Source organism: Peromyscus maniculatus, chromosome 9, assembly GCF_049852395.1.
Source record: "Peromyscus maniculatus bairdii isolate BWxNUB_F1_BW_parent chromosome 9, HU_Pman_BW_mat_3.1, whole genome shotgun sequence".
Lineage (NCBI taxonomy): Eukaryota > Metazoa > Chordata > Mammalia > Rodentia > Cricetidae > Peromyscus > Peromyscus maniculatus.
The window spans coordinates 115571474-115592959 of NC_134860.1; positions in this window are offsets into that span (position 1 = coordinate 115571474).

The following is a 21486-nucleotide window of genomic DNA, read 5'->3' on the forward strand; positions in this document are numbered from 1 at the left end:
CCCTGCCTCCCCAGGCACACAAGCTTCTTACTTCACTCCTTCCTCTGCCCAGCCGAGATTTTTGCCCATAAGTTGTTCCACTTGCTTGGTTTTCTTTGCTTGTTCTTAGGCCATTGTGCTATCAAATCTCACAGGAGAAACCACTGTCCCTGTTCATGCTTCATCAGGGAAAACCTCCAGGGCTTGAGAGATGTCTTTTTCATTTCTTCCTTGGTCTAGCTCCAGCACCCTATGTTTGGAGGACAGGCTAGAGCCCCCAACCACTCCACAAGCTCCATACCTATATACGGATGCCTGTTTTACTTAGTTTTATTTTTTTTAATTTACTACGTATTTGTTTCCTTTTTTTATACTCAGGAGGCTAGCCTGGTCTACAGGGCGAGTTTCAGGACAGCCAGGGATACACAGGGAAACCCTGTCTTGAAAAACAAACAAACAAACAAACAAACAAACAAACAAACAATAAAAAAGTCAGAAAAAGCAAAGCCATAATTCCTTCTAATTCTTCTTTATTTTTATTTTTTAGTTTTTAGTTTTTCGAGACAGGGTTTCTCTGTGTAGCTTTGCGCCTTTCCTGGAACTCACTTGGTAGCCCAGGCTGGCCTCAAACTCACAGAGATCTGCCTGGCTCTGCCTCCCGAGTGCTGGGATTAAAGGCTTGTGCCACCACCGCCCGGCTAATTTTTCTTACATGAATATGAGAGGACCTTGGGCAGGAATTCTGATGTATTAAAAATCAGTGCTTGATCTGACAGCATCTGTGCCCATCAGTCCAGCTGCCTGAAAAGATGACTTATGACCTCAGTGGACGTCTCACCTCCTGGTGTTTGTAGAGATAATAATGCATCCAGATGCTTTGTGTGTGCACTAAACGTTTCTGCACACTGACTTCCTAGCTGGCCTGTCCTCTTGATAGTTATCGGCCTCCGATGTCACAGTCCAGTCCGCTGCAGGCGCGGCTGGAGCACAGAGCTGGTTTCAGTGGTCTTCTGATGCAGTGTCAGATGCTCATGCATGCACACTGTCGAAGAGCAAGGCCATCTGTTGCTGTCCCACAGAGCCGTTTGTCATGAGCCCCATCTTTTTTTACTCACTTGACAAGAGGGGCCCTCATTGCATCACAGGCTTTGCGTTTTAGATGAGATTCTGTCTGCTGTCAGGACACATGGGAATGACTTAGGAGGCTAGGAACAGCTGGACAAGAAAATTCTCTCAGCTGCATTCACTAGCAATAGCTTCAAGTAGCTTTTTTAGGAACCCCCTTTCCTTTTTTAATGACTCCAGCAGGCTCAGTTACTGCCCCCTGCTTAATGCTTCATATCCTAGCTCATCTACCACACACTAGTGCCAGTAGCTCTTGGTTACAACTATTAACCACCCCCCCCACCAGTGTTTCCTCATTCAACTTTAAACGCCCCAAAGGCAAGGGCTGTATCTTTTTGATCTTTATACCCCAGCACCAAGCAAGGCTCCTGGCATCAAATAAGTGCATAATAAATGGTTGACAAGTGAGTGAATCACACGTGCTCTAAGTCCATGTATGCATGAGCAAGGGTAAAAAAGCAGGCTGAGGATTTGTGATTCACACACAGGATTTATCTCCTCAATTAATTAATCTCCACGATGTCTAGAAGAGTATTAGTAATACCAAGACTTAACACACCCCCAAGTAAAGATTCTATCTCCTAACCTCTGTCATCAGACACATCGAGTAGGGGGCAGAGAGATGGCTTCAAAGTTAAGAGCATTTGTTGGTCTTGCAGAAGACCCTGACTTTGGTTCTCAGCACCCGTATGACAACTCACACCAGCCTGCAGTGGTAGTCCCAGGGTATCTGGTACCCTCTCTGGCCTCCCTGGGCACTTGTTCACACATGGTGTTCATCTTAAAGAGCCTTATTAATAAGACCAATCCTGGGGCCAGTTATTGGGGTGAATACTGGAAGATCAGAGAAGCAGAACAAGCCACAGCTGCTTTGCCTTGCCAATTCCCCAGCTGATCTTGTTTCCTCAGACTGGAATCCTCTGAGTCCTCATCCAGAATGGGTCTCAGCTGAACTGTGCTGCTCAAAGCTAAAAGCTTAACCAGCCAAATGCTTCTGGTTCTCACGCCTTATATACCTTTCTGCTTTCTACCATCACTCCCTGGGATTAAAGGTGTGAGTCACCATGCTTGGCTGTATCCTTGAACAGATGGATTTCTGCCTCTGGAATGCGAGGATTAAAGGCGTGTGCTACCACTACCTAACCTCTATGTTTAATATTGTGGCTGTTCTGTCTCTGACCCCAGATAAGTTTATTAGGGTGCACAATATTTTGGGGAACACAATACCACCACATACAAACAAGTAGCCACACATATACACATATAAATGAAAATAAAATAAGAATAAAGACATATCAAATGTGACTTACCCTTCCTGTTCTCTGTTATATATTTGTGATTATTCAACTTCTTAATTAATAAAAATAAAGACATATCAAATATGGTTTACCCTTTCCTCTCTCCAAGATCAATTTTTAGTTATCCAATTTCTGAATTAAAATCTCTTTTGTTTGTTTTAACAGTTCTTTATTTATTTATTTTTTTTTTTTGTGTGTGTGTGTGTGTGTGTGTGTGTGTGTGTGTGTTGGCAGACAGGCCATGGCATATGTGTGTGTGTGTGTGTGTGTGTGTGTTGGCAGACAGGCCATGGCGTGTGTGTGTGTGTGTGTGTGTGTGTGTGTGTGTGTGTGTGTATGTGTGTGTGTTGGCAGACAGGCCATGGCATGTGTGTGGAGGACAGAAGACAACTTGGGAGACTGGCCTCTCTCTTCCACTATATGAATGCCAAGGACAGAACTTGGGCCTCAAGGCTTGGAGACAGTGTCCTTACCATCTCCTTGGCACTGAAGTCTATAATTTTAAGTTTTTACTGAGGGTTACAAAACAACATTTATTAAAGTTAAATTGTAACCGTTGTTTGGCTGTGTTTTTAGTAGTTCCTTGACTATAAAGAAAAAAGTTATAATGTGATTAAATCATGCTTTTGCATTTTTTAAAAAATGGATTCTATACTCTTGTTGGATATGTTCTGAAAAAGTCATTCTTGGAATACTTTAATTGTAAATGATACAACTTTTACCTTTAAAATTCTTTGGATCTGAGGTGGCGAAAGTTTAGGCATCTCCCAGGTATATGGAGACAAGCCTCTTTCTAAACCCTCCATTTGGTCGCCTTCATTCTGAACAAGATATTTCCTTCATCTCTTCAAATTGTACTGGTTTATTTATGTAAGTTTAGTAGCATAAATTGTGAGAAATGATTTTCTTTTAGTTTTTTTCCCCCCTCACATAGTCTGGGCTGATCACAAACTAAATGTAGCTGAGGATGACCTGACTCTACCCCTCCAAGGGCTAGGACTGAAAGTGTACAGCTTTTCACCTGGTTTATATGGTGCTGGGGATTCAAATCCAGGGCATTTTGCATGCTATACAAGCACCCTACCAACTGAGGTCCATCTCCAGACCTTTTTTGTTTTTTTGTTTTGTTGTTTTGTTTTTGAGACAGGTTCCATCTAGCCTGGAACTCAGAGATTTTCCTGCCTCTGCCTCTCTAGTGCTGGGATTAAAGATGGCGTGTGCCACCGTACATGGCCCCAAACTTTAAAAAAAAAATTGTTTCTTAGCCAAGGAGACATCTGGGGTGTTGGTTGTGTGTCTGGGACTCTATGTGGGATCCTGAGGCAGAACTATACTTCGGTGAACTCTTCAAGTCACAGGATGGTAATCGACAGGCAAATTTCGTGTGAGGGGAAGAGAAATACAGAAATCTACTAGAAGCTTTCATACTACAGTAGTTTTAAAGAGTTATTCTGACTGAGTCATGTTTTGGGATGACAGGTGAGAGCTACAGAAGGCATGTCATCGTTTATTTTCTGCCAGCTGTGCCCATGCTCAGTGATTACTTCAGGGGAGATTAAAGATGGAAGAAAGTCCTTTGTTAGCCCTTCATGAGAACTGAAGTCTACTAATTAGTCCACCCCTAGGATCTGAGTTGGTCTTGGCGACTTGCTTGACCAATACGGCACAGAAGTGTCATTCTGGGATCTCTAAGAGGAGCCATACGAAGCTTCACGGCTTCTCCTTGTGGTTTCTGGTATCTGGGAGGCCCGGGCTGCTGTGTGAAATGTGCAACTATTTTAAGACTTTTTATAAGATATGCTGTCATGTAGTGCTGACTGATTCAGACCTTTGGGCCATCTCACCTGGCATGGCAGACATAGAACTGATCCTGTCTCGGAGCCTTCAAAGCAGCTCATGAACTAGAAAATTTCACCAAATGACTTTTGGATCATTTGTGAGACAGAAGGATCGCCATGCTTAGCCCTGTCTGAATGCCCAATTTGTAACACCATGGCATAGGAACCACTTGTTTTATTAAGTCACTGTGCTTTGGGAGGGTTTGTGATGCAACAACAGATACCTAGGGCAGCGTCCGTCTAGAAATCCATCCCTAGCTTCAGCTAACCAAACTAATCTACCAGTTTACAGGCGGGTTTTTGGTGAAGACTCTCTAATTCCTTTTATCCTGGAGAGCCAGATTTAATCTTAACAATTAGTATCATTGCTGTATTTATTAATATGAAACACAGGCTGTAGAGTCTGTAAGAGAAGACTTTCCGTACAGGGAAAATAACTGAAGAACTGAAAATGCATGTGGTGTAGCGGGCTACACTGTAGTCCTCATCTTCACCCCATTCCCCATTTGTGAAGTCATGGGCAGTTTGGGGGGTGACAGAGGGAGAGCTGAGACCATTCTAGCAGGATTGTCTGTTTCATGTTAATTACCTTTCCTTTCCAATTCTAAAATATTTAAGCTTTGATTTATTCACGGATGATGTAGGACTAAGTTCTCCTTCCTAGAATTTCCGAAGGTAGAAAACTCACTTTCCACTGGCGTGAAACCATCTCTATGATCATGGAAGTTGCTTTTCAACTGAGTGATTACAGATTAAAGGAAATTAAGGTTAAGTTAAGGATCATACCTCCTATTCTTTTTAATTCCTTAATTTCTAATTTCGAAGTGTATGTGAATAAGTTATACTCATTTGGACTGAGAAAATGATCTGCGCTTACACAAGGCCCAATTATACATCTAACAATGACAGTGTTTTAAAAAAGGAATAGAAACAGTCATGGCTACAGGATACAAGACTTCACCCCCAAATTAACATATAACAGCACATTTGGATGATGTTTATTTGGTAATGTTCCATCTCCTTCACCATAGCCATAGGCTTCTGCTTTCATCTCTTTTTGGGCATACATTGCTTAAGGAAAATATTAGTAATGTCTGCAGAGATGGATTAATACATTCCATTACTGACTGGACTCCTACTCAATCTGATGAATCAGTGGTTTTGTGGTTTCTGAAATCAACAGAGCCCATCAATTAAAACACATATTGCAATTAATGTTTTTAATTGTAAACACTGAATAGGATGCTGCCTTAGAGAATAAGCAATATGTGTTAAAAAGGCAGGTCGGAGCAGCGCCGTAGATGGAGCGTCACACAGAAAACCCAGCGTACTGTGTTTGCTACAAACAAGCTGCCAATTCAGCTTTGAGAGCCTCAGTCTCTTCTCGTTAAGATGATAATAACGATACATCCCTGAGCTAATGTGTGAGGCTGTTAGCACAAACGAGGCAACACAAGTGAGTGACGAGAATTTCCGATTCTGATAAAGCATCTGTGGACTTCTTAATCTGGGAATGGAGACAGGTGCATCTGGTTCACTTGGGCAGTGGGCACGGGAGCGGAGCGTTCTGTGTAGGAGAGAGAAGCTGCCTTCCGTCCAGATTGCTGCGACTGGGACTCTCGCTTTTGTTTTAAGATAAATCTGAGGTGTGCTTACTCTGCCTTCCACAATGACTTAGGGTCTGAGCACCCTTCTCATCTACTAGTTGCAGAGCTTGGCTAACTAGTAAAGCCAACTGTCACTTTATATGAGGAATATTAACTTTTATAACTTCCTTACAAAAATATAACTTATACAGTCTGGAGAGAGGGCCCAGTGATCAAGAGCACATATTACTGTTACAGAGGACCCAAACTTGGTTCCTAGCACTCTTTTTTCTTTTTCTCAGAGCTGAGGATTGAACCTAGGGCCTTGTGTTTGCTAGGCAAGCACTCTACCACAGAGCTAAATCCCCAACCCCTAGGTTCCTAGCACTCTTGATGGGCACCTCGCAACTGCCTAGGACTCTGTTCCATGAGCATCTGATGCTTCTGGCTTTAATGGGCACCGGCACTCACACATGTGCGTGAATACACAATTTAGAAATAATAAAAATCAATATGTGAAAGGGATAATTGACATACACAATACAATTCACTCATCTATGGTGCATAACTCAGTTTTTTTTTGGTGAAGTCACAGAATTGTGTGGCCACCACCACAGTCAATTTTAGAACATTTTGAACACTACGAAAAGAAATGCCATCCCTATTAGCAGTCGCTCTCCATTACTTCCAAGTTGTCCTCCCTCAACTCAGCCCAGGCAACCGCTCTACAGATTTGACTGCTCTGGGCATTTCATATGAACCAGATCTTATGATGTGTGGTATGTGATGAGAGGCTTCCTTTGTATAGCACAGTGTTTCAAAGTTCATCCAAGTTGCAGCATGCACCAACGGTTTATTCAGTTTTATTGGTGAATAGTATTCCATTGTGTAGACACTCAATTTTATTTATCCAATCATGAGCTGATGGACATCTGGGAAATACAGTAGTACCTATCTTAGCTCAAATGATTTGTTATTTTCCAAAAAACGATCATGTCAGTGTAGATTTCTATCAGCAGTATGAAGGCTCTAATTTTCCCCACATACCCACTCTCTAGGGTTCTTGAGAGAAACAGACCCATGGGGAATTGGCTTGTGTAACAATGGAGACTGGGAAGTGCCAACATCTATTATTAGCAAGCTGGAGAACAGAGAAAGCCCGAGGAGGAATTCAGTCTGAGTCTGAAGGCCTGAGATGTGAGAGGCTGGAGACTGAAAACCCTGGTCTAAGTCTCTGTGAGGACCTGAGATCCATGAGTTTCTGGCTGTGAAGGCTGGAGGAGCCAGATGCCCCACTCAGGTAGAAGAAACTTCCTTTCTGTTGTTTTGTTCTGTTTGGCCTCAGCAGGTTGAGTGTCCATCTGGTGTGGTCATTTATCCTGTGGTTTTTGTTTCAATTGAATGATGGCTACCAAGGCCAGAGCTTTCCAAGCATGTTTCTTGCGCTTTTGGATTGTTTCTACACCTTGGGAAAATGCATACTCAGATTCTTTGTCCATTTTCAATCGGGTCATTTGCCTTTTATTGCTGAGCACTAAGAGTTATGTTTGGAATAAGTGTGGACCCTCCAACTCGTTTCTTTTCCAAGCTTGTTTTGGCTCTGTGACGCCACTTGTATTGTCAGATTCATTTTAGATCAGCTTATGCGAAGATACTGGAATTTTGATATGTGTTATGTTCAATTATGGATCAATTTGGAAAGTACTGCAGTCTTAATAATATTACATCCTTTGAAGCATGAACATGGGAAAGTTTTCCTTTCTTTAAACTTTTCCCAAGATGCTATAGTTTCTAGTGAAGAGGTTATACTTCTTTTGCTAGGTTTATTCCTAAGCATTTGCTTCTTTTTCATTGGTGTGGTTTTAAGTAGAATTTACTTCTTAGTTTTATTTTCAGGTTGTATGCTGCAAGTGCATAAGACTGTGATTGTTTTTATAGACCAATTGCATTATTCTTCAACCACACTAAACTAAGTTTTTTAGTTCTAATGCTTCTTAGTAAATTCCTTATGATCCTTCTGTATACAAAGTGCTGTCATCTTGACAGAGAACTTTTATTTCTTTCTCTCTAATAATGATGACTTTATTTCTTTTTCTTGATCAATTGCCCTTGCTTGACATTCACTATAAATAATGAATGGAAGTTTTAGTCGGCCACCATTAAGTATGGTGCTACCTGTGGGTTTCGCATAGATCACCTTTGTCATTTGGGAGTCTGTCTGTCTGTCTGTCTGTCTGTTGAGTAAGCATATTTGAAGCCATAACAGGTTTAATCCCAGCATTCTGGAGGCAGAAATAGGTGAATCTTTGTGAGTTCAAAGCCATCTTACAAGGCTAGTCAGGGCTACATAGTGAGGCCCTATCTAAAAAAAAAAAAAATCATGATGGGATGTTTGATTTTGTCAAATGGATTTCTGTATCTATTGGGATAGCAATATGACCTTTGTCTTTTGTCTTATCAACAAGCAATTTGTTTGCAGAGGCAACCTTGCATTCTTAGTTGCAAATCTCAACTGCTTATGAGATATGAACATCTCACACATTCCTGGATGCAGGGCCCTAGCATGTCTGGACTGTTGAGGCTATCTCATAGATGGATGTGTTTTCTGTGATACATGAACATGAGCAGGAGGAAAATGTTTCCTCTTACTGCCCTCAGCTTTTACCTGAGCAGAAGGTTGCCCTGGGTCTGAAACCCACTGGAGCACTCTGAAGATAAGAGCTTTCCATCTTCCAAAATCATGTGAACCAATTCCTTAAAGCGAATCTTCTTTTTTATGCATATGTATGCTACTAGCTCTGTTCCACCAAAGAGTCCCAGTGGATACATTAATTCACTGTAGTTCTGGTGGGCTTACTCAGGGATTCTGTTAGTTTTGGTGGTTTAGTCTTTATAGGATTTTCTTCTCTCGGTTAAGTGATCTAATTTGTTGGCACACATTCTAAGACTACCTTTATAAATCTTTAATTTTTGTAATCCACCATTATCATTAGTTTGGTGAAAATGCCCCTTTTTAGTTAATAGCTTTAATAATTTTAGCATTTTAGGCCAGGCGGCAGTGGCGCACGCCTTTAATCCTAGCACTCAGGAGGCAGAGCCAGGTGGATCTCTGTGAGTTTGAGTCCAGTCTGGTCTACAGAGTGAGATCCAGGACAGGCACCAAAACTACATGGAGAAACCCTGTCTCAAAAAACCAAAAAAAAAAAAAAATTAATATTTTCTTTTGTTCCCAGTTCAGATCAAGGTTTGGTGGCTTTGTTGATTTTTTTATATTTTTTATATTTATATTTTATATTTTGATATTTTTTATATTTTCTTTCTTTCCTTCAATTCTGTCAACATTTGCATATTATGTAATATATTTTGGATTCTGTGGCAAGTTACACATGTAACTTTAATTTCTATATCTTCCTGGTAGATGAAACATTAATATTGTAACATCTGTGTTTCTAGTGGCCTTTGGTTTAAGGCTTGTTGGTCTGTTATGGTTAGATCTACCCCACTTTTCTTATGGTGACTATTTGCATGATGCATCTTCTCAGCTGTTCCTTTCCCATGTGTTTGAAGACCTATAACTTCATATTTGCAAGTAGTTGGATACTTTAGAAGCATTTGATCTGATAATATTAGCACTTGTGGGTAGACACATGCTTGTATAGTCACACTGGTTTATTTTTTTTCTTTATTGAAGAATGTAGCTTTTTCTTAATCCAGTCTGTTTTTGGTGTTTTCTATTATATTTTTTTAAATTTTGACTTATTGTCTTAATTTCTTTATCAAGTGTCCCCTTCACACTGCTTTCTTATCAATATTCTGCGTCGAGTCCTTTACTTCATTCCTTCACTTGTTCGTCTCCTTGAATCTAGTGATGGTTTTCACAGCTACGCTTCGGCTTTTGAACTCTTTGTCTGGCATGTCAACCATCTTAATCACTTCAGACTTGATTTTTTGGAGTATTGTGACCATATGAGGAGTAATATTCCACATTTTCCATATTTCTTATTTTTCTGTGTTATGCTTTGCATACATAATAGGATGGACATGCCTTTCAGCTTTATTCACAGCTCTTCTTAGTGAACAGAACACACTTGAGGACTCAACCTCCAGTTCCACTCAGAGAAGAGAACATATTCTGCTGTAACAAGAACCACATCAAGCCTAACCAGACAGAAATACAGCTAAAATCAACCGAGGTCCAGTACTCCACCAAAAATGACCATAGGAAAGAAAATGGCAAAAGCAGTTTAATTAAAACATGAAGTTAAAAACGAATTATGGTGTGTTAATTATGTTAATAAAGTCCATTTTCTCTTGAAATATGAGGTCTCTGCTGTCACACTGCATGACTCATAGCCTAGGGCCTGTACCTCCTCTAGAAAAACACTGGTTTTAATAAAGTCTTCCGGTTGTGTCCTGATGTCCCTGTTAATCTGCCTACCTCTGCTGCTGTCATACTCACATGTTGTTAGGCTCTTCTGTTTGGAGAGACATTGCTTGACTGTGTAAACAACACCCTAGGGTATAAATTGCTCTACAACATAATAAAAATAAATGTTTGTCCTTTTGCAGAGACAGTGTCTAAAGCTGGTCTTGTGGATTTGTTTTAACACAGCTCTTCTTAGCTGTCCCTTCTTCCTGTTATCTTTGCTCTGTTTTTGTCTAGGCTCCAGTTTAGACTTTGCTTTCTGGAACTTCGTTTTTCCTCATAATTGCTAACCTCTAAAATCTCTCTTGTTTTGAGACACCCTCAGGCTTGGACTTTCTCAAGCACACTCCTAGACCAAGTCAGTCCCGTTGAGAACATTCCAGAGACCTCTGTTGTTATGAGCTGCTTCTGCCCCTGAGCAGCAGCCCTTTGTCACTCAGCAGTGGAAGGTGAGGCTGGCCCACTTCTCCTCAGGGTTCCAGGTGTCTGAAGTAGCTTCTGGTATTCTCATCTACATCTCCTGGCATGGAATCTGGAACTGGGCCAATGGCAGCCATGGCCTTAGTATTCTCAGCCTACTAGGCCTGGGGTAGAACCTCCATCCTATGTGTCCTGGCTGATGGAGAAAGAGCCCCCAGTCCGTTGATGCAGTTGGTCAGAGTTAGTCTCCCACAAGGAGTGAGGGTAGGGGGATATGCTTAGAGAAACTCTGGAGCCCTTGTCTGGCAGATGGAATAGAACAAATCCTTTGACATTCTTCAAATCCACATTAAGTAGACCTGCTTTATGTACTGCCAACTCTTGCTGTTCTAACCTAGAGTTGGTGACTTTCCCTAAATAAATGTTTCTCCATTTGTTGACTGTCCTTAAAATACGCTCCAGAGACTTTAAAATATGTTCTGCTTCTCACCTAGATGTTCCAGGAGCCCCTCATCCTGTCTCCCCACTTCTTATTAGCTCTATTGGTCCAAATCAATGTAAGAAAAACCAAGGCTCTGGTCCTGAGTCCTGTGCCATTCAGCCACCTTGAGGCTGTGGCTAAGAAAGGGTTGTGGTGTAAATCTTTCACCACCAAGGAGGGTATCTCCAATGGGGATAAAGATTAAATAAATAACAACAGGGAACATAATTCCTACGGCAAGGAAAAATACACAGAGGACATATAGACCTTATTATATGTAAGAAAAAACTGCTGAAAAATTAAGAATAACAATTGCATGCATTGAGAGTTGATTGAAGAAGGAGCATTTGTCTATGAAAAGCTGACGTATAATTTATAAGTTCTATTAGAACTCAAATTATCAGTTGATGTAATTATTTTCCTGGAGCTGGTGTCATTTATCAGTGCCGGTGTGATTACATTGACTTATAAAGATTAATATTTCAAAATTAGAGCTGGCTTTTAGATCTACCTCTGCTATGGTTTCCTCACTACCTATGTTATCCACTGCATTGAAAGCACATTTTATTGTAAGTTTTGTTTTGAACACAGAGATTTCTTTATTAGTAAGAATAAAGAGACAGTAAGAATAAGTAAGAATAAATAAAGTAAGAATAGAAAGACAGGATTGGGTCACCTCTAGGGAAGCTTTTCTGAGCTCTGAAGTTCTACTATTCTACATGACCTGGTTGAAACGATCATTCTTTCAATAACTCAGCATCTGCTCGTTGATTATCTAGGTGTGAAGTGCTGTGTTAGGGACAGTAGACACAGCAGACATAATCTATGCTTTTATGAAAGTAACAGTTATTCAAGCAATAAGTAGAGGTCCATTGAGAGGAGAAGCAGGGATAATGTGTAAGTCAGGATTTCCTCACCACTTCTGGAAGGGTGGCAAGCACTTCAGAGACGTGTTTCTGAGGAAATGAGGTCGAAGTTTTCATTAGCTCCTTCTCCCAGTTATAAGAAAACAAGAAATTCCAAGTAATGTAAACAATTCAAACTTTTTTCTTTCTTTCTTTTTTTTATTTTTATAGTTCTGCAGCTGGGGAAGGGTTAGCCTTTGCTTCCAAGTGGCATCTTATTGCCCTCCCCTCTGGGAGGGACACAGTCTGTATGGAGAAAGCCTTTAGGAACAAAAGCCTTCTGTTGACAGAGCATAAAGAGGATCCCTGATAAGAAGAACTCTGGGGAGTGAGGACCAGCCCAAGCATCATAGGAAGGATGTAGAAGACTGGTCTAGAGCTGAAATGTGTTTGGAACTCATGTTCCCGTGGCCTTGATGTTTGGAACCCATGTTCACAGATGCCTTTGCTCCCTGCAGCCCTGATCCTGTCCCAGTCTCAGGGAAGTCCGCCTGTGGCATTTTATTTTTTCTTGTGGCCCAGTGAGTCACACAGTATACCCTTTAGCCATACATGTTTACCTGTAAGTGCTCATTGCAATGAGTCATTGGTCTGGTTCAAGGCCTTTGGCTTCTGCTACACCATCAGTACTGGGCCCTCACTGGGACTCCTCCTGGATATCCTGTTGTTGCCCTGAGTCATGGAGACCCTGCAGCTTTGGATCTGCAGGTCCAGCCCCTTGACATGCTCATGAGGTGGATGCTGGGGTGGGTTAGTTAATAACCCTCATTCTGGGCCTGGGTTGGTCAGCCTGCCAGCTTTTCCTCATTATCACCACCAGGGTGAGCTTTCCAGCACTGCCCTGGCTAGATGACCCAATGCAGCAGACAGCAAGGAATACAGTCAGTTCTCCTGCTCACACACTCTCAGGTCTGGCTCACCTGCACTCGCACCACCAGGGCCAGCTCTACTGTTTTGCACAGGTGTGGTGCAGGGCTCGCTCTCCCAATTGCTGCCATCAGTGATGGGCAGGGCCAGCTCTCCTGCTTGTTGCAGGTGGCAAGGAGTCGGGGGAGGGCATATTTTCCTCACCCATGCCACCACATGGCATATGAGGGAGGGGGCAGGGGCAGCACTCCTGCTCTCATGCCCCTCGGGCCAGCTCACCTGCACCAGCTCACCTGCACCAGCTCACCTGCACCAGCTCACCTGCACCAGCTCACCTGCACCAGCTCACCTGCACCACCTCACCTGCACCACCTCACCTGCACCACCGCGGATAGGATCAGCTCTATTGTGCTGCCCGGGCAAGGTGCAGGGCCGAGGGCTGCTCCTAAGTATGGCTGGTAAGGGGCGGTGCTAATTCTCCCAACCAACCCAGTTCTCACAACCTCAGGGTCAGCTCTCCTACCTACTACAGGTGACGAGGGGCGGGAGACAGGGGAGGTCACGTCTCCCTCACCTATTACACCATCTGGCATGTGAGGGGTGGTCAGACTTCCTATGCATGTTCCAGGGCTGGGTCACTTGCACCCCTGTCAAATGGGGGTCAGGTGCAGGGCCTGCCCTCCCAGGTGCTGCAGCTGGTGAAGGGCAGGGTCAGCTCTCCCACTCTAGTGACCCTGGGACCAGCTTTTCCTTCCTGCAGTGGGTGGCAAGTGGCAAGATGTGAAAGACGAGGGGCAAGGGGGGTATTTCTCCCTCAAACTCAGCCGCATGACAGACAGTGGGCTAGCTCTCCCACTCTTGCATCTTCAGCCCATTTGCACCCCCACCAACAGGGACAACTCTCCTGTACCACCCAGGGGAGGTGCAAGGCCTGCTTTCCCAAGGGCTGCAGTTGGTGAGGGCCAGGGCCAGTTCCCTTGTGCTGCAGCCAGGAGGGGTGGGACCAACTCTGTGAAGACTTGTTCTCACTGCTTTCAGTGGCAACAGAAGCTGGGACATCAGCACAGACCCGGCTGCTCTACCTTGTCCTCCCCACCACAGTACACTGAAATCCCTCGAAACCTGAGCCAAAACCATGCCCCACTCGTCATTTCTACGAGGGATTTGGTGCTAGCGATACAAAAGCCACTAATGCAGACAATATGGGAGTCCAAAAGAGTGAGAACACGACAGGAGCCTAAACTCAAGAGGAGAGCCACACTCGGGGAGAATGGGTTGCGAGGTTAAGGGGTGCTTTAAGAGAAGACTAAGGGTGTAGACTGTGGAGTTTGTCTAGCCAGTAGTTCAGGACTGAGCCGGGAACGGTGACCAGGCATCCCCAGGTTATTCCAGCTCTGCTCATCTGAAATGGTTTTGAATTTGATTAGACAATAGCAGCCACAAAAATAGGGTTTGCCTTAATGTCCTGAACCATTCTGAAATTGTATGTGTAATACAACTTCCAGAACACCAGGAAAGGGAATGCATCATCATTGTCAACCATCAGTATGCAATATGGAGAGTGTTTGGGTATTGGGAAGTTTACTGGTGCATGGCTCACGGGAAAGCACTGAGCTACAGGGCTGGAAGGGACGCAGCGAGACGGCCCTGGGGATTCCGGTGTCTGACACCGAGGGGCTTCGCTCTCTCTCCTCATGGGGAGAGCTGGATTTGTGCTTGATTACAGAATGTCACAGCACATCTGGCTGTTGATGAGGGTGGTTCGAAAGCCTTTGGCTTCTCTGCAAAGTATTATGAAAGAATCCTGTTGCCATATGTAATATGTTTTGTTATGATAATTGTGACATCTGAACCAATTACCTTTCTTGTATTTTCTAGATGTTTTTCACTTCTCTGAATGTTAAACGACTCAGAGTTTAGGCAAACGCCACAGATGTATCTCGACTTGGAAAAAAAAAAGGAAATGTTTGTTTGTCTCAACAAATGTCAGGGTTTTGGGCATCCTATCTTTCCCGTCCTTTAGCCTCAACAAGGGCTTCAGATCAGCTCCAGAGTCCGGCATGAAGCCGGTCCTTAGGTATGGCCAGTTCTGCCTCGGCTTCTGCTCTGACTCTCAGAAACATCTGTGGCAGGGCAACAATAACTCCTACCTGTCAGGAAATGAATTTTGTGTTTATAACATCCATATGTTGAAGCTGTAGCTCCCAGGGTGTCACCTTTGGAGGCCCATAGGACATCGTGACGTTTAGACGAGGTCATAAGCTCCTGTGGTGGAATGGCATCCCTGTAAGACGAGATTAGAATTTGGTTGTGCTCTGCCTGGTGAGAATGCACTGAGGAGACTCATCAGTTAACACAATCCAGGAAGACGCAATGAACTCCAATCAACAATGAGAAGAGAGGAGAATTATAAAAAAGAAAAATACTTGGACAGTCCTCCTAGGGATGAGTCCCTCCCCACCCCACCCCACCCCAAATGATCTTGTTCTGTTTTGGCTTTGGGGACAGGGCCTCATGGCGTCTAGGCAGGTCTCAAACTTGCTCTGGAGCCAAGGATGGCTGTGAAATCCTGATCCACCTGTCTCGACCTCCCAAGTGCTGGCTCCAAAAATACCTTCTTTTGTCAAGTAGCTATGATCAGGTTTCTCAAAATGGCTCTTTTCAGGTTTTTGTGACTTTTGGGAAGTGTTTTGCATGGATCAAATAATTTTCTGTGCCATTCAGTTATGGGGAGGATGTTAAGAAGCCAGAGAACAGGCAGGGATTGTTAGGGTTTGAGTGTGGTTTGTCTGGGCAAAGCTCATGCTGAAATCAATGAGGCATGTTGGAAGGTGGATTAGGTGCAGGGAGAGAAGGCTCTTTTGTTAGGAAGGCAATCTTGCTCTCTGGCGAGATTAGATGGGTGAGATGCAAGGTGGTTGTTATATACTGTGGCTCTTCTCACACATCCTCTTGTCCTTCGGCTTTCCACTGTGAGCAGAAACAGCAGGCGGTCCTTGCAGGAGCCACATGCTTGGACACCTCAGCCTGTGGTACTATGAGCCAAAACAAACAACCTTCCTTATCAATTACCTGGCTCAGGCATTCTGTTACAGCAAGGAAAATTGATGAGCATGGGTGCTGAAGAGAAAACAAAGAGGAAGGAAGAGGAGATGGTGGGTAAGTAACGAAGAAGCTAAAGAAGGCTGCCAGCATGGGGGATGGGTGAGACTGTCGCAAGGCCACCGAAGGTCAGCAAGAGTGGCACAAGGGTCACCAACAGAAGTTCATAAACCTCCAGTGCGGGGTCTCATTAAAATGCTTTTTCCCCTCACTGTAGCCACAGCAGGCTTTCCTTTCTCTTCATCTCCCATCCTCAAGTCCCATTATGTTCATTAGCTCTGCTTTTCATTAACCAAATAAAAAAATTCAAAGAGTGTCTCCATTAGTGACAAGGTCCTTTCATTTCCTAGGTCACATTTTACAAATGTAACCTTGACTGGGGTTTATTATTGCTATTCACATCAAATAGTAGAACAAAATGCTAAAAAGCGACTCTTTGGCATTCTACATTATATTCAAGTGCCTTTATCCTTTGTGAGACAGACAGACAGACAGACAGACACACACACACACACACACACACAGTTTCATGCAATAATTTTTACTCTTATAGACACAAAGAACTTGATCTTCTACTGTTTTAAAAATTTATAAACTGTCTCTTTTTAAGTTATAATCTATAATTTCTTCTTTATATGAAATTAAATAATTTGTGTAAACTATAACTAGCAATCACACATTTTGAATGGAAGCAAGGCTTTTTATAAATACCATTTGTATATGCTTGGGCTATTCATGAGCCAGTTTTCAATGCCTCTGTGTTGTGGAAGGATTAAATTATAGCTTTGCAGTAGATTAGGTTTCTTTGTATTATTGTATTTACACATCTGGTTGGTCTTTTATGCATTTTTTCCATCCCATCTTATAAAGTGATTAGGACATAACTCCTTCTCCATTGTGCTTATAAGAACCCATCACAGTATGGATTTTAACAGAAAAATTGAATACTTAAACTCAATTGTTGCATTGTAATTCTGTCTACGGAGCTACCTACCTACACTGAACTTTAAAAAGAAAATGTAATTAAAGGCAGATTGCCATGGACAAGGAATTACATTCTACCAATAGTAATGAGGAAACTTTGCCCACCCTGACCCGAGATAGGCCGGCCACCTTTGAGCTTTCTATAGGACAACATGGGCAACACTCCCACATCTTAACACAATAGGTGACATGTAAGAATACACAGAACTCACTTCTTTTGGCTTCACAAAGCTGACCCTTTGTGTCCCTTGAAATTATGGGCATATAATTCTTGAATGTGCTGTGTGGCAAAAAACAAATATAAAAAAAAGTCAAGCATACTCTTCTTGGTTGCTGAGGACTCTGTGCAAAATAAAGGTGAAATATTTTGTCCTAGCACTAAACAATAAAATGTCATTATTGGAATAATAGCCTTACCCAGTTCCAAGATCCTGGGAACAACTAGATGAACTGGGTAACTCCAGACAGAGTGAGGGTGTTAGGAGAGCTTTTGCATGCAGTTTTCAGGCCGTGGCTGTGGTCTGACAGGTCTGTATTCCAACTGAGAACATAAGCTGGGAGAAAATGGGCAGATGTAAACTTTTAGCTACAGGAAAGGTACCTGGAAGTCAGATGTATTTAAGTCTCTCGACATTTCTCATTTGAAAGTGATAAGTGAAAGTATGAAAAGTGGTTTCTGCTTTTCCTCTTCTGGGATTTTTTACTCTTGTGATTATTTCTCTTCTTGATTTTGTCCGGGGCAAGGATCCCATAGCCCAGTAACTGGCTGGCTTAGAACAATGACAGAATGGGGATGATGGGTGTGACTTCAAATATTTTTATGTATTTATTTGAAGTGCTGGGGACTGAACCTCAAGGCCTTGTGCATGGGGATGATGGGTGTGACTTCAAATATTTTTATGTATTTATTTGAAGTGCTGGGGACTGAACCTCAAGGCCTTGTGCATGGTAGGTAAGTGCTCTACCACTGAGTTAAAACTTCAGACTAAAAAATAATATTGATTTGGAGACAGAGTCTCACTAAGTTATTCAGCTGGCCTTGAACTCACTGTAGCGTAGGCAGGCCTTCAACTTGACATTCTTCTGCTTTAGCCTCCCAGGAAACTGGGATTCAAGGCTTGTGCATCAGGCCCTGCTAAAAGTATCCATTTAGTTCTGTCTATGAACTCGATGAGCCAAGATTTCACTGACCCTTACTCGTCATAAATACTTAGGGGATTGTTGCCTATGACCAAGAAGAGAACCTGGAGGTCCTTGGATGCCCCCCAAACATTTAGATTTGTAGATTGGAAGTGACCTAAAATATAGACCTAACACACTTTCACTTTCAGGTAGCACAATATAATTGTCCCAGAGGCCTTTGAGGCCACACTTGAGGAGTTCTTATACTCTTAGCAGCTGGCCTATAGCATCTTACGTTGCTTTCTCTAGCTGTGAAATCTGGAAAAATCCCAATTAGGGCTGAGAAGGAGGAGTATTGAAGATGCTTTAGTAATAAGTGATCCATTCATTTTTTTTGGTACCTCTTCTCCCACTTATTTCCTTTCCCACAACCCCCCTTCCCACCCTATCTCTTGTCAGCTCTGACTGTGGTTTCTCTACTTATGAGAATGTGCATCAGACCATGACCGGTAGAGCCCATGGTATTGTTCTCGGCATGAAAACCTACATGGGTACTAGGAACAATCAGCCTTCCAATTTATCATTAGACCCGAAGCTTCATGAGTGGCAAAGATGTAAATTTATTTTAACCTTAAATCTTGAGCCTAATTCTTGTGTGTGGGAAGCCAGCAATAGGAGAGTAGTGTGATTGAGAGATACATTTCAATTAATTCTCCCACCAATGCCCTATCTCTTCTGCATCAGAACCTTTTATAGTGTTAAAATTAACAATTATGCAGCTTATGGCTGGCTAAATCCACCAGGGGACCAAAGAGAGCCTCAGATAACATGACATGTATAAATCATTCAAGAGAACAATTCACAGAAGAAAAGTTATCTGTGTCAGGGATGACATTGAAAGAGCCAAATGGGAGTCGATGGGAAGAAGGGACATTTAGGACCATTGTCCATCTCACTTTTCTTTTTCTTAAAAAAATGTGTCATAATATACATTTTTAAAATTAATTATCCATTAGCTGCAAAATAAATGTCTTTTCTTGTGCTAAGGAAATAGTGGCCTTGGCAGTGAAAGACTCTTCACACGGGAGTGGTACTAAAGAGTGCTGTCCCTAGATGAGGTGGAAAGGCTCTTTGTAGAAGAACAGTGAGGAGTGACAGGCAAGCTCAAGTTGACCAGTTGTAGTAAAAGACCTGCCAGTGTCATCCACTCATCAGTTACAGCAGCAGAGAGGCGGAGGTCAAGAACTCTGTCTCTAGGCCCCATTGATGACAAAGTTATAGGACGTCCAGAAGGAAGTCCCACGGATGCTGGCTCCCGCAGAACTCTGAGCACTGTTTCCAGGCTTCCTTCGCTGTCTGCACCAAAACCTTACAGAAGCATCTTTATTGGTGGTTTCATTCTTCAGTCATCAGGTACTATCAAAGAAACCTTTGTTTTTAATAAATATGTCACTCTTGATGTAGGAACACACTCAAGCTTACACATACTCTGGGAACATCCGAGCTGAACAGACCCAACCCTGTGGTCTCACACATTTTATATATCTAAATCCTTTGCATAAGTTTATTCTCAATATACTTCATTTCATTTAAAAAGTCACATCTGTGTGACCTTCTTTTGTCTTTCCTGGCTGTAGGCTTTGAATGGAAACTTCACTCACAGTTTACAGGAATATTTGACTTGTTTGTTCCACATATGGGATAGGACAGGCTAAAAGCTTTGCTAAGCACAGGAGGTGACAAAATTGCCATATAATTTTCATTTCTTTAAAATAATTTATTCCTGCCCCCACCTTGCATACTCTGCCACTGGCATGCAGAAGAAATAAAAATCAAGAAAGAAGAAAAATGGTATGTTTTTTTGGACATGGCTCAATAACTGCATCACACTGTGGTGAACTTATTACTATTCATGAGTCTTTAGTGAAGTATGGATTATACTGTCCTCACTGTTACTTGAATGCAAAATACCTGGATAAAAGTTGTTTTCTTTTTGCCGCTGATGCAGTTGTGTCTAAACACTTTCATGATGCCATGCAATGTTTCATCGCTTGCTTTGCTGAGCATATTAATTATGATTTTGTTTTGATGCTTCATTCTCTAGGACCTTGTAAATGTTTACTATCAAATATTGGTAATCAATATTGATGCAGAGATGTTATTGATTTGTGTAAACACACTTATTAAAATGTGGAAATTTTTAATATGCTTAATATATAGACCTAACCTTTCTGGAGACGATGTTAACAGTTTGTCCCACGGGAGATAATGAGCTAGGACACAGGAGGATGAATCCATCGTGCTCTATAAAGGAATCCACTCCTCGAGCTGGTGAAACGGCTCAGCAGGTAATGGCACTCAACTTTAACCCCCCGGGACCAAGGCAGTGGGTGAGAGAACCAGCTCCCAAGAGCTGTTCTCTGAGTGGGAGTACACACATGCATACACGAATAAATGGAATAAAAACTAAATGCAGCGCCCCACCAACATTGTAGTGAGAAGAACTATCAAAATTGCTAAGCTGTCCCTATAAATTTGCCTACGTTGGCCATTTCATGGAAATGGAATCACACAGTGTGTGTGGTTTGTATCTGCGTTGCAGATTAGATGACGGCAAGAAGGCCGGGAGATGCTCACTCGCAGGAGGCTCCTGCCACGGTAGAGCCGCCATCGTGGATAAGGGCACAGTGCGCGCAGTGTGCGCAGCACCGCTGTTTCCTCTCGGTTCTGTGTCCGGTTTTCCTGGTGTGCGGTGTACAGTAGGAGACAATAGACCCCCGTTACATTATTGTTAGGACACACTCCCTGAATAAGCCAGAGCTGGGCTCAGTTCACACCGCTCAGTTCACACCTTTGCCTTCAATTTTGTTCTCTGTTTTCGTACCGTCTTTTTCTCTACTTCTTTCTTGGAAGACTTCCTTATCTTTAATTATGTATGTCTGTGTGTGGCTGTGCACATGGGAGTGAAGATTCCCGAGGAAGCAAAGTGAGGGCACTGGGTAGAGGGAGGCTGTAACAACGGCTCTACAGTTCGGAACCCCGGCTGCTCTTGCAGGGGGTCCACACTGATTCCCAGCACCCACATGGCCGCTTACAACTACATGTATCTCCAGTTCCCGGGGCATCTCATGCCTCTTATGGCCTTTGTGAGCACCAGGAACTCATGCGCTGCACATACATATACTAAAAACAAATCTGTAAAAAGATGAGGGCCCTGGATCCCCTGGAGTCTGTTATAGGTAGATGGATGGTACCTGACATGGTTGCTGGGAACTGAACCCAGGTCCTCTGCAAGAACAAGTCAAGTTCTCTTAACCAGGGAGCCACCTCTCTAGTCCTCCTCTAGGTCTTGC